Consider the following 10,603-nt stretch of genomic DNA (forward strand, 5'->3'; position numbering starts at 1 on the left):
GCTGTGGACCCTGGGCAAGTTCCAACCACTCTCTGGGCCTGAGTTCCCTCCAAGATCCCAAGCCTCAGAATCAATCTGAAAAAGCCTGCCCCCCCAACCCAATATTCCTTGGGAAGTGCTGCCACCCAGTGGCCTTTGGGAGAAACACCCCGGGGCACCAAAGCTGCTTGGGAGCACCCTGACCTTTCCACTCCTGTCATTGTCACCGCCCTGCCCAGGCCTCAGGAGTCTCTGTGGTCTATAGGCGATGGCTGAGGCTGGTCATATGCGTGCAGTACTGTGCCTGACATGCCTGCCCCTCAGTGCCACTGTAGCCCCAGCACAAGGCCTAACACCACTGGCTTCGCAAGCCCCTGTAAAAGTCAAGAAACTAGGGGTCAGTAGGTGGGATTCAGCTCATTCCATCATCAGCATAGGTATTTAGAGCATAGGTTTTAAAATCAAACAGACACTAGCAGCCAATACTGGTATTTACTATGCGCCAGGCCCCGGGCCAAGGCCAAGGCTCTTCCATTCATTGTCTCATCTGAATCTCACTACAGCCCTTAGAGGTGAGGCTATTGTTTCACCTGTTCATTCACTGATAAATAGTATCAATCACCTACTAGTCTAGGCCATGAGGACACATCAGAAAACAAGAAAAGCAAGGTCCCGCCCTGATGCGAGTGGAAGAAGCAGGCCATGAACCTGGGTAACAAGAGGCTATTGTTTCACCTGTTCATTCATTTGATAAATAGTATCAATCACCTACTAGTCCAGGCCATGAGGACACATCAGGAAACAAGAAAAGCAAGGTCCCGCCCTGACGCGAGTGGAAGAAGCAGGCCATGAACCTGGGTAACACCTCCCACTTCGGCGCGCCGGGTGAGGCCCCAAATGTAAAGGGGAGCCCAGTGGTAAGGGGTGCCCTTGAGGATTTGGTGGCGGGCTGGACAGAGCATTGGCTCAGTAGCAGCTGCGTGACCACGGAAATGTCACTTGACCTCTCTGAGCCTTGGTCTTCATGGATAAAACGGCTATCATTAGAGACCAAGTGTTGGTTTTCAATTTAAGTTAGACCACGACACTCCCTGCTCACACCCCTCCCACGTCTTCCCATCACACGCAGAATGATCCCTAGAGATCGGGGCCTGGCTGCCCCTGCAGCACGCAGCCCTCCCTTCCTCCCTGTTCGCACTCTGTGCCAGGGCCTCTGGCCACTTGCTGTTCCCGAACATGCTGGAATGTTTCGACCTCAGAGCCTTTGCTCTTGCAGCTCCCTCTGCCTGGAATGTTCTTCCCCCGGGTGTGCTCACTTCCTCACTCTATCCTGGCCTCTGCTCACATGTTACCTCCTCAGGGAAGTCCTTCCTGGGCGCCCAGCTCAAGTACGGGCCTGGTGCATCTCTGTCACCCATTCACTCCCGCCAGGCTCATAGCACAGTTTGGGATAACACATTTGTTTGTTTGTTAATCAGCTCTTTGTCTGTCTCCCCACTAGATAGACTGCAAGCTCCTGAGGGCAGGCTCCTGGCCCGTTCAGGTCACATTGCTATTGCCAACACCTAGCATAGTGCCTGGCAGGCAGTGACATTCAGTGCATTCCTACCGAATGAACGAATAACCAAGTTGCTGAGAGCGAGACCCAGAGAGTAGGCAGTGGTCAGCGAGGCTGCCCCTGTCCAATCAGGCACCCGGACGCCGTCTGCCTGGCACTGGGAGCCACAGGAGACTAGCCGAGGAGGGCCGGAGCAGTCAGAGCTACGTGTTGGCGGGAGCCCACTGGCTACCTCGGCAGGTTGAGGTGAGGGGATTGTCCCCCCATCCTGAGTCTGAAGGAAGGTGGGAGAGCAGGGACAAGGGCTATGTCACTGGGAAGCTGGGTTGGAGAGGCAGAAGGGAGCCCTGGTTGGGTGGGCCAGCCCTAGGGACAATGGGTCTATTGGGCCAGATCCTCTAGGGACAAGGAAGCTCCTTCCATTAGGGCAGCAGTGGCTGATGAGGGGAAATGGCATTGCTCAGAGGCATTCGCATCCTTCCAGAAGCCCACTCCCAGCTTTGATGGAGCCATGGACCTCACTGCAGCTCTATCCTCTCTTCTCAACTGCCTCCTGGGCTGCCTCTGGCCAGAGGCGGAATGTGGGCCCCCAAGTCCCCCCAACCACCCCTAAAGCAGCTCTATTCCTGGCTTTGCTTGGCATGTAATGGGCTGACCCCTGACCTCTCCTCCCCCCTCTGCCTAGTGCTCTGCCCCCTAGGTTAGGTCAGTGATGAAAGCTGGTGGAGCCTAGCGGGGTGGAGGGAGGGGGACAGTGCCTGATTGTTCCCTGCCCTTGGTAGCAGGGCCACACTGTCTGCAGAGTGATTGGCTCTTTGCTCTCATTCTTTCTCTCCCTTTTCTGCTCTTATTCTCTACTCTCTGTCGTTCTTCCTCTTCCTCTTGGTCAGAGATTCTCCAACTGGGACACTGGGACATCCCCGGAGATTAGGAATCAGCAGGTCCAGCGTGGACGCATGTGGTTCAGACATGGGGCTGGGAAGCCTGGCAGGACCCCACATTAGAAAGAACCTAGGACCAGAGACGGAAGACCTTGGGCACCACTGGCCTTCTCTGAGCCTCCACCGAGAATGGAATGGAATCTTGGGATGCTGAGAGCCGAGCCGGCCCCACAGGAAATTACATGTGACACAGATGTGACTGTGTCTTCTTCTTTCCCCCCTGACCTGCCACACCCCCACCTTCAATATCTATACATATCAGGTCTGTGTCAGACTTTTGTCCCATCGGTCTGGCTGTCCATCTTGCACCAATAAATACCACACAGCCTACTGCCTAGAGCTTTATGATAAGCCCTGGTATTTGGTAGGGCAAATTTGGTATATGTATCTTCATTTTTTTTAAGAAACAAAGTATTTTCCTCATTCTTCTTCAGGGGCCTCAGCTATTCTCAAAGCTTTGCCCTTCTTAGTGGTTTTAGAATCACCTTGAGAACTCCATCAAAACCCTGTGGGGGTTGATCAGGACCATATTGAATCTAGACATTAATCTGGGAAGAACTGACATCTTTATGATACTGAATTTCCCTATGCAAGTTAGTGTCTGTCTCTGCATTTATTTAGGTCTCTCTTTTATGCTTTATTAAGGAAAATTTCAAATGTGCAAAATGAGAAGAGGATAATACAGCTTTTTACCCAACACCAATCCATCCCTCATGGCCACTCTATCTTCAGCCATAAACCCTGTCCATTCCTGCCCTTCTCCTATCCCAGCATTATTTTGAAGCAAATCTATGAGATCTTCTTTAATGTCTTCCAATAATGTTTTTGTCTTAGTTTTTGTTTTCAAATGATTATAGATTGACAGGAAGCTGCAACAGTGGTCCAGAGAGGTTCTGTGTACCCTTCACCCAGTTTCCCCTCATGACGACATCTTATATCATCATAGTATACTTGACCAAAATCAGGAAACTGACATGGGTACCATCCACAGACCTGGTTCACATTTCACTGATTTTACATGCATTCACTCGTGTGTGTTCCATGCAATTTCATCACCTGCGTGGATTCAGACTCACCACCACAATCAAGATGCAGAACCTTCCCACCAGCGCAAAGACGCGCCGTGCTACTCGTGGTAACGACACCCGTCTCCCTTCCCTCCCGCCTCCCCAACTCTCCAACCATCAATGAATTCTCCATCTCTAGAGTTTTGTCATCTTGAGAATGTAATATTAACAAGCCACGCAGCACGTGACCTTCAGAGATAGGTTTTTTTCATTCACATAATTCCCTCGAGCTCCATGCAGGTTTTGCGTGTAGCAATAGTTCATCCCTTTTCATTGCTGGGTGGCATTTCATGGTCTGGATGTACTTTTTTTAACCACTCAACCACTCACTGAAGGGTTGTTTCCACTTTTTGGATATTACACATAAAGCTGCCGTGCACAATCATGCCCATCTTTTCCTCTGAATATGAATTTTTCTCTGTTAACAAATGACCAGAAGTGTTATTGCTGGGTCACATGGTATGTGTATCTTCGTTTTTTTTTGAGAAACAAAGTATTTTCCAGGGTGGCTGTACCTCAGTAATGTCTTATGCTTTCCTCTATAAATCTTTTGTTAGATTTAATTTTTATTATTATAAATGGAAGATTTTTTAAAATAACACATCAGTGCTCTGATGTTTATGAGTTTATGGAGATATAGTTTATACATCATAAAATTCATCATTTTCAAGGGTACGATTCAGTGGTTTTTAGTATATTCACAAGGTTGTATGTACAACCAACACCACGACCTAATTCCAGAACATTTTCATCACACCGAAAAGACATCTTTATCCATTAGCAGTCACTTCCCATTCCCTCCTCCTCCCTGGCCCCTGGCAACCATTCATCTGCTTTCTGTCTCTATGGATTCGCCTATTCTAGATATTTCTTATAAATGGTATCCCATGATATGTGGCCTTTTGTGTAAGACTTCTTTCATACAGCATATTTTCCAAGTTTATTCACATGTGGTAGCTGCGATGTTTTTTATGTTGATATGAGAATATCCTATATCTAAATTTTTCGTAGTTCCAATAATTTGCCTGTAGATTATTTTGGGTTTTCTACGTAGACGATCATATCATCTGCGAGTAATGCTAGTTTTGCTTCTTCCTCTCCGATCTTTCTTTTTTATGTCTCACTGCCCCAGCTAAGACCCCAGGCACAATGTTGGAGACTCCTGGATGAGGGCAAACTCGTCTTCTCCCTGATTTTAAGGAATGTGTCCGTTGCCCTTTTAAGAACTATGTTTGTGCTGGGTTTTGTAGAAAATCTTTATCAATTTAAGGAAGTTTCTCCTATCCCAAGTTTGCTAAAACATTTTTATCATAAGTGGATGTCGAAATTTATTGCCAGTGCCAAGATGATCATATGACTTTTCTCCCTTAATTTATTAACGTGACGAATGACATTAATAGGCTTTTTTAATATAAAAACACATTTCTAGGATAAATCCAATCTGTCATGATGTCTATATATTTTTTATTTATTGCCAGATTTGTTTTGTTAATATTTTATTTGAGGGTTCTTGCATCAAATTTCACAATGGGACTGGTCTATGACGTCCCTTTGAATATACTGTGTAAATGGAAAGGAGCCATCTCTGATCTAAAGCATCTCTCATAGTGTCTCTGTCTCTCTCAGGTCCCTCTCTGTCCCTCCCCACACGCAGTGGGGTGCTCCTGTGAGTAGCAGAGGGTGGGAGGTACCATCAGACCCCCGAGGCAGCTGCAGAGGATGGGAGCTGGAGAACCGGGACCTGGAGCTTTGCAAGGGCACACAGAGCTGTGACATCGCTTCTGAGCCCCTCATCGAAGAGGGAGGCTTAACAGAAATCTCCCCTCCCTTCTCCTTCTGTGGGTGGGGGAAGCCCTCCAAAGGAAGTGGCTAAAAAGGGGCCCAGGTCAGGGGTTAATGACCCCATTGTGCTCAGGGCTGACGGATGGCCCAGCTTGTCAGTGGCAGTGGCAGAGTAGTTGCAGCCCCAGGGAGATACCCTGCCCCGTCCCAGTCATCATCTGAGGGAGGGGTCCTTGCTGGCCTTTGATAACCACAGGGGGCCACCGTCCCTGCTGGGGGGACGCCAGGCCAGCCTCTTTGGTGGGGTCTGGTCTGCTGAGGCCCAGAATGCAGCCCTGCACCTCTTCTGCTTCACGCCCCCCCATTCCCTACCACAGGCGGCCACAGTGAAGGTTCTGACCGAGCTCAGGCACCTAACTCAGGCTGTCTCATGCCAGCCAGGCACCTAACTCAGGCTGTCTCATGCCGGCCCCTCTCAGGGACACCCAGGTCCTCAGAAGGGATGTGATGAGGCCCACTCTCCCACATCTGGGTCGGGGAAACGGGGTATGACTTGCCCAAAGCTCTCCTCAGGAGAAGGGTACAGCCAGGTCCTGTGACTTCCTGCTCAAATGTGCCACCGCTGGGGCCAGCACGGATGCTGAGGTGAATCAGACGAAGTCCTCTCTTGAGGGGCTCACAGGCTGGGGGGAGGGGAGCGTGTGAACAGAAAAGCATAACTAAGTGTGGCAGATTCAGTAAGCCCTGACTACTGTGGGTGTGAGAAGAGGAACCCCAGACCAGCCAGGTGAGGGAAGCTTCCAGAGGGATAGGGCTGATCTGAAAGGGGGATAGGAGTTAGACCACAGGGCTGGGGGTGGCAAGGAAAGGCGTTCTGGGAGGAAGGGCAGCATAAGCAAAGGCACAGAGTACAATGGCGTGCTGCGTGTGAGCCACGGCAGGTCAGTGGCGAGAAGTGAGGTCAAGAAGGTCAGCGGGGCCAAGTGTTCCGGGGCCTCACACGCCATGGTAGATGTTTAGACTTGACAGGTTGTCACTTGGGTGGGGATGCGAGCTGAGAACCAGGTTCTGATCCTGCCTCCATCCATCTATCTATTCTTCAGTGATCCTTGGGCAGGTCACTTCCTCATGAAAAGCCTTCCACGAGCAGGCCACACACTGGGCTGCCCGGTCCCAGCCCCGCAGTGGAACCTGGACGACTCGGGGCTGGGTGAGCACTGACACGCCTCTACCTGAGGCCCTCTGCCATCTTAATGTCACCAGGCTGGGGCGGGGCGTACTCAGTCCCAGAATGCTGAAAAATGGCATAGGGGACAGAAGCTTGAAAGAGATGGTTTCGGGGTGAATAAGAGGAGGCCTACTTTCCATAGCGGCAGCGTCCACAGCCACAGTGCCGAGCCACCTCAGCTCTGGGTGGCCTAACGGGGACTTCCTGCTACAGGAAAAAAGCAACCCCCTCTGTGCTAGCTGGATTTTCTGTTATTTGTAGTCGAATGTATTTGGTCTTAAATGACCACGTAAGATCTTCCAGAGAAATGAGACTTTCTTAAAACAAGTTACACTCCATGCCTTCATTTCAAATAACTTCAAAATCTGAAAGTTTTTATTACAGAAATTTAGAAATACAATATATAAGACAAAGCACATTTTAAAAATTTAAAAATCACTCAAAAGTCCCACCACCCAGAAATAACTTAAGGTTAGCATTTTTGTGTTTTCTTTCAGTTTTTTTCCCTATAATTTTTAAGTGAAATTGAGCATACGGCATATAGTTTTTCTTTTCTTTTTATTAAAGTGATATATATATGCAAATGTCATTTTATATCCTGGACTTATTTAAGATTATACCAAAAACATTTCCTAAGTCATTAAAATTCTTCATAAGCATCATTTTCAGTGGCTGTGTCATAGTCCATCCTAGGGACGTGTGTGCTTTATTGGCCCAAGTCCCTATTGCTGAATGCCAAGGTGGTGGCCAGTTGTTTGCCATTCTAGATGTTGCAAGACATCTTTGCTCACGACTATTTATTTATATCTGATTTGCTTTAACAAAGCATCATATGAATGCAGCCTCCCCTCATGCCGAGTCATTATAGCAGCAACTGCGCCAGGGGAGTGTCCACGGGTCCTTTGATAAGCAGCCACCTCGCAGTGCCCAGAGGTGTCCCGTGGTCACATAGTGGCTCTGTGTCCTCCCTCGAAGGTAGGCTGCAAATGTTAACAAGGCAACGTAGCAACTCTGGTTTGTTTGTTTCGTGAGAAGCATACTCAATGGAAGATGATTGGCCCTCTCGGCAAATGTTTAAGTCTTAGCAACTGTTTCCCTCAACGTGGACTGACAAACCCCAAGGACTGGCCAAGCCTCACCTCAGACCATTTGGGAGCAGCTGATGCTGATGCTGCAGACAGTATCCCTCTCCGGCCCAGGTGCCTCTGTCATACCCAGGCCTCCTGCCCCCGCCGTCCTTCCCACTCCTGGAGTAATCCTCCCCTCCCCACCCCTTCAAGTCGGAGTTGGGGGGCCAAGCCCTGCCCCCACCTACTGGATGGGTAACCTCTCTCTCTCTCTGGTAACAGCTTTACTGAGATTAATTCACACACTTAAAGGACATAATTCATGTTTTTTAGTATATTTATAGAGTTTTGCATTTTAGAACATTTTCATCACCCTAAAAAGAAACCTTGTACCTTTCATCCTCCTCAACATCCCCGCCCCCCAGGCAACCACCAATCTGCTTTCCGTCTCTGTAGATGGATCCATTCTGGACATTCCGGACTTACCTTCTCTTGCCTGAGTTTCCCCTATAAAATGGGGGTGGTAACGGTGCTCCCTCCTGGGGTTTACTGGGAGGATTCAAGTAAGTTAATGCAAGGGCTCGGGATCACATCTGGCACAGAGTAAATGCTATGTGACATCTGCCGTCCTTGTTATTTGACACCGTCTCCCAGGGCTGTGGCTCCTCCACTCGCCCCATGCCTTCCACTTACTCTATGGGCTCCTTTCGCCCTCGTCCAGATCCGCAGCTCAGACCTCTCTCTTAGACTCCAGACCTCCCGGCATCTGCACCCAGACATCCGACAGCCCCTCAGACTCCGCGTGCCCTTCCTCCCCGGGCCTGGCTGTCCTGCTGTGTCCCTCACTCAGGAAACAGAATGACCTTCCACCTGGTCACTCAGGCCAGAAACCTGGGGGCATCTTCGATGCCTCCCTCCCCTCCTTGTGCCTGCCCCCCACATCTAGCCCATCACTCTGGACTGTGTTCCCCACCGCTTCCTCCCCACAGCTGCCCTGACCAGTCTCCCTCACCACCAGCTCGGTGGTCACAAGCTGGGCTCTGGTGTCCAGTGCATTTCTGTCCATCACTCACTGGCCTCAGGGTCTCAGGTAAGTCACTTCACCCCTCTGAGCTTCAGTTTTCTGGACGATAAACAGGATGACAACAGTGCCTTCCTCACTGGCCTGTTCTGAGGGTTATGTGAGTAAAGCACAGGAAGAGCTTAGGCTCTTGGTCAATGTTGAGATCCTTCGCTCACCAGGATCACCCACGCTCCTAACCCAGGTCCCTGCCTCCATCTTGCCCACAGCACATCCTGCACACACTTCACACAGGTACCAGTGACAGAGTGTGACCACATGCAGGACACCAAGTGAAACCTTCATGTGTACTTCCCTTCACCATCACGACACACCCATGAGGCAGGTGCTATAACCCTTGTTTCACGAATGAGAAAACTGAGTCCCAAGGTCCCACAGCTGGAGTTCAGTGTGCCTCTGGGTACACTGTTGGCATTGGTGCACTGACTGAAAACATAGATCAAGCCCTTTCTGCGTGTCAGGCACTGAGCTGGGTGCTGAGGAAACAGTAATAAATCAGACTGGCATAGACCCAGCCCTTAGGATCTTTCTAGAACACAAATCTGACCTCTTTAAAATCCTTCAGTGACCACCCCACTGCCCGCAGGATCCATTATATATGCCCTATCAGCGCATGCTCAGTCCTCAGGAGCCTCCTCTCAGTGCCTTTGGCAGTCCACACTGCTCCTCCCCTCTGCCCACCTCTCCCGACATCACTGTCCCCACTCTGCTCCAGCACACAGGCCCGGTGGGGCGTCTCCACCGTCTTTCACCTTCTTCTCCCTAGTCTTGCCAACTCCAACTCTTCTACTCTCTTAATTTCTTTGCCTGATAAACTTTTACTCGTCTTTTGAGGCGCCATCTTGGTCACTTCCTCCAGGAAGCCTTCCTTCCCCATCTCTCAGCCAGATGAAGAGCTCCCAGGCCCTCTGGGACACTGGCTCTTTCCTGGTTTGTCTCTCCTGGGCTGTGGCTCCTAAAGGGCAGGCCCGGGGTCTTATTCCACTCCAAATACATCTCCCTCTCCCTCCGTCCCCAAGCCCCTACCCCCTCCATCGCCAAGCCCCCTGATTTTACTTGCTCTGGGCCAGCTCTAAGGCCTCAGGGACAGCAGAGCAGTTACACCTGCTGGCACCACACAGATGCTCAATGAGTAGCCACTGTGCTGTTTCACGTTTCTGTAAATGTGGGGACAGTGTGAGAGGGAGGACATGGGTGAATGTTTGGAGGACCTGAGCACAACCTCCTCAGGGCTCCCGGGCTTCTGTGATTTTAGACAAGGTGGCTGAGGTTGCTGCGAGCTGCCTAAGTCCCTTCTCCAGCACCCCGGCCCCACCCCGCCTGCCTCTCAAGGGGTGTGTGGGTGGGCAGCCGCCCTGGGAAGAGACTACCAGAGCTAGAGTCAATTGAGTGAGCCCCCAATCCTGGCTGTGTATGCTCTCTGTGCCTCCGTTTCCTCATCAGAAAAATGGCATTGTCAGTCTGTCCCTGCCTGCCTTGTAAGGCTGTTGGGAGGGGACAAGGAAGGGGAGAGTGGACAGACACGGTCACCCCAGTGAGCTGACATTTCAATATCTGTCTGGCTTCCTTTCACGTCCATCTCGGATACATTCTGTTTCATTTTCAAAAACTTCCAGTAAACTGGTTTTGGGGGTTCGCTGCAGGCCCAGCCCCGTCTGCTTCTCATGGGTCCGGGCATATTCTGAGGGCTCTTTCTCGGTGAGGTTTTGGGGAGCAGCACACAGCTCGGCCCAGCAGCAGCACCCACTCACTGAGTCGCTGGGGCAGACGAACACACTTACCCCGCTGAGCCTCAGCCTCCAGCCCCGGAAGACTGGGCGCCACTCCCGCCTCAGAGGCCGCTGTGCGGATCAGGTGGGGGTGGGAGGCGGTCTGGTCTCGGGGCCGGGAGGCGGTCTGG

This window comes from Pteropus alecto, unplaced genomic scaffold (assembly GCF_000325575.1).
Source record: "Pteropus alecto unplaced genomic scaffold, ASM32557v1 scaffold6, whole genome shotgun sequence".
NCBI classification, from domain to species: Eukaryota; Metazoa; Chordata; class Mammalia; order Chiroptera; family Pteropodidae; genus Pteropus; species Pteropus alecto.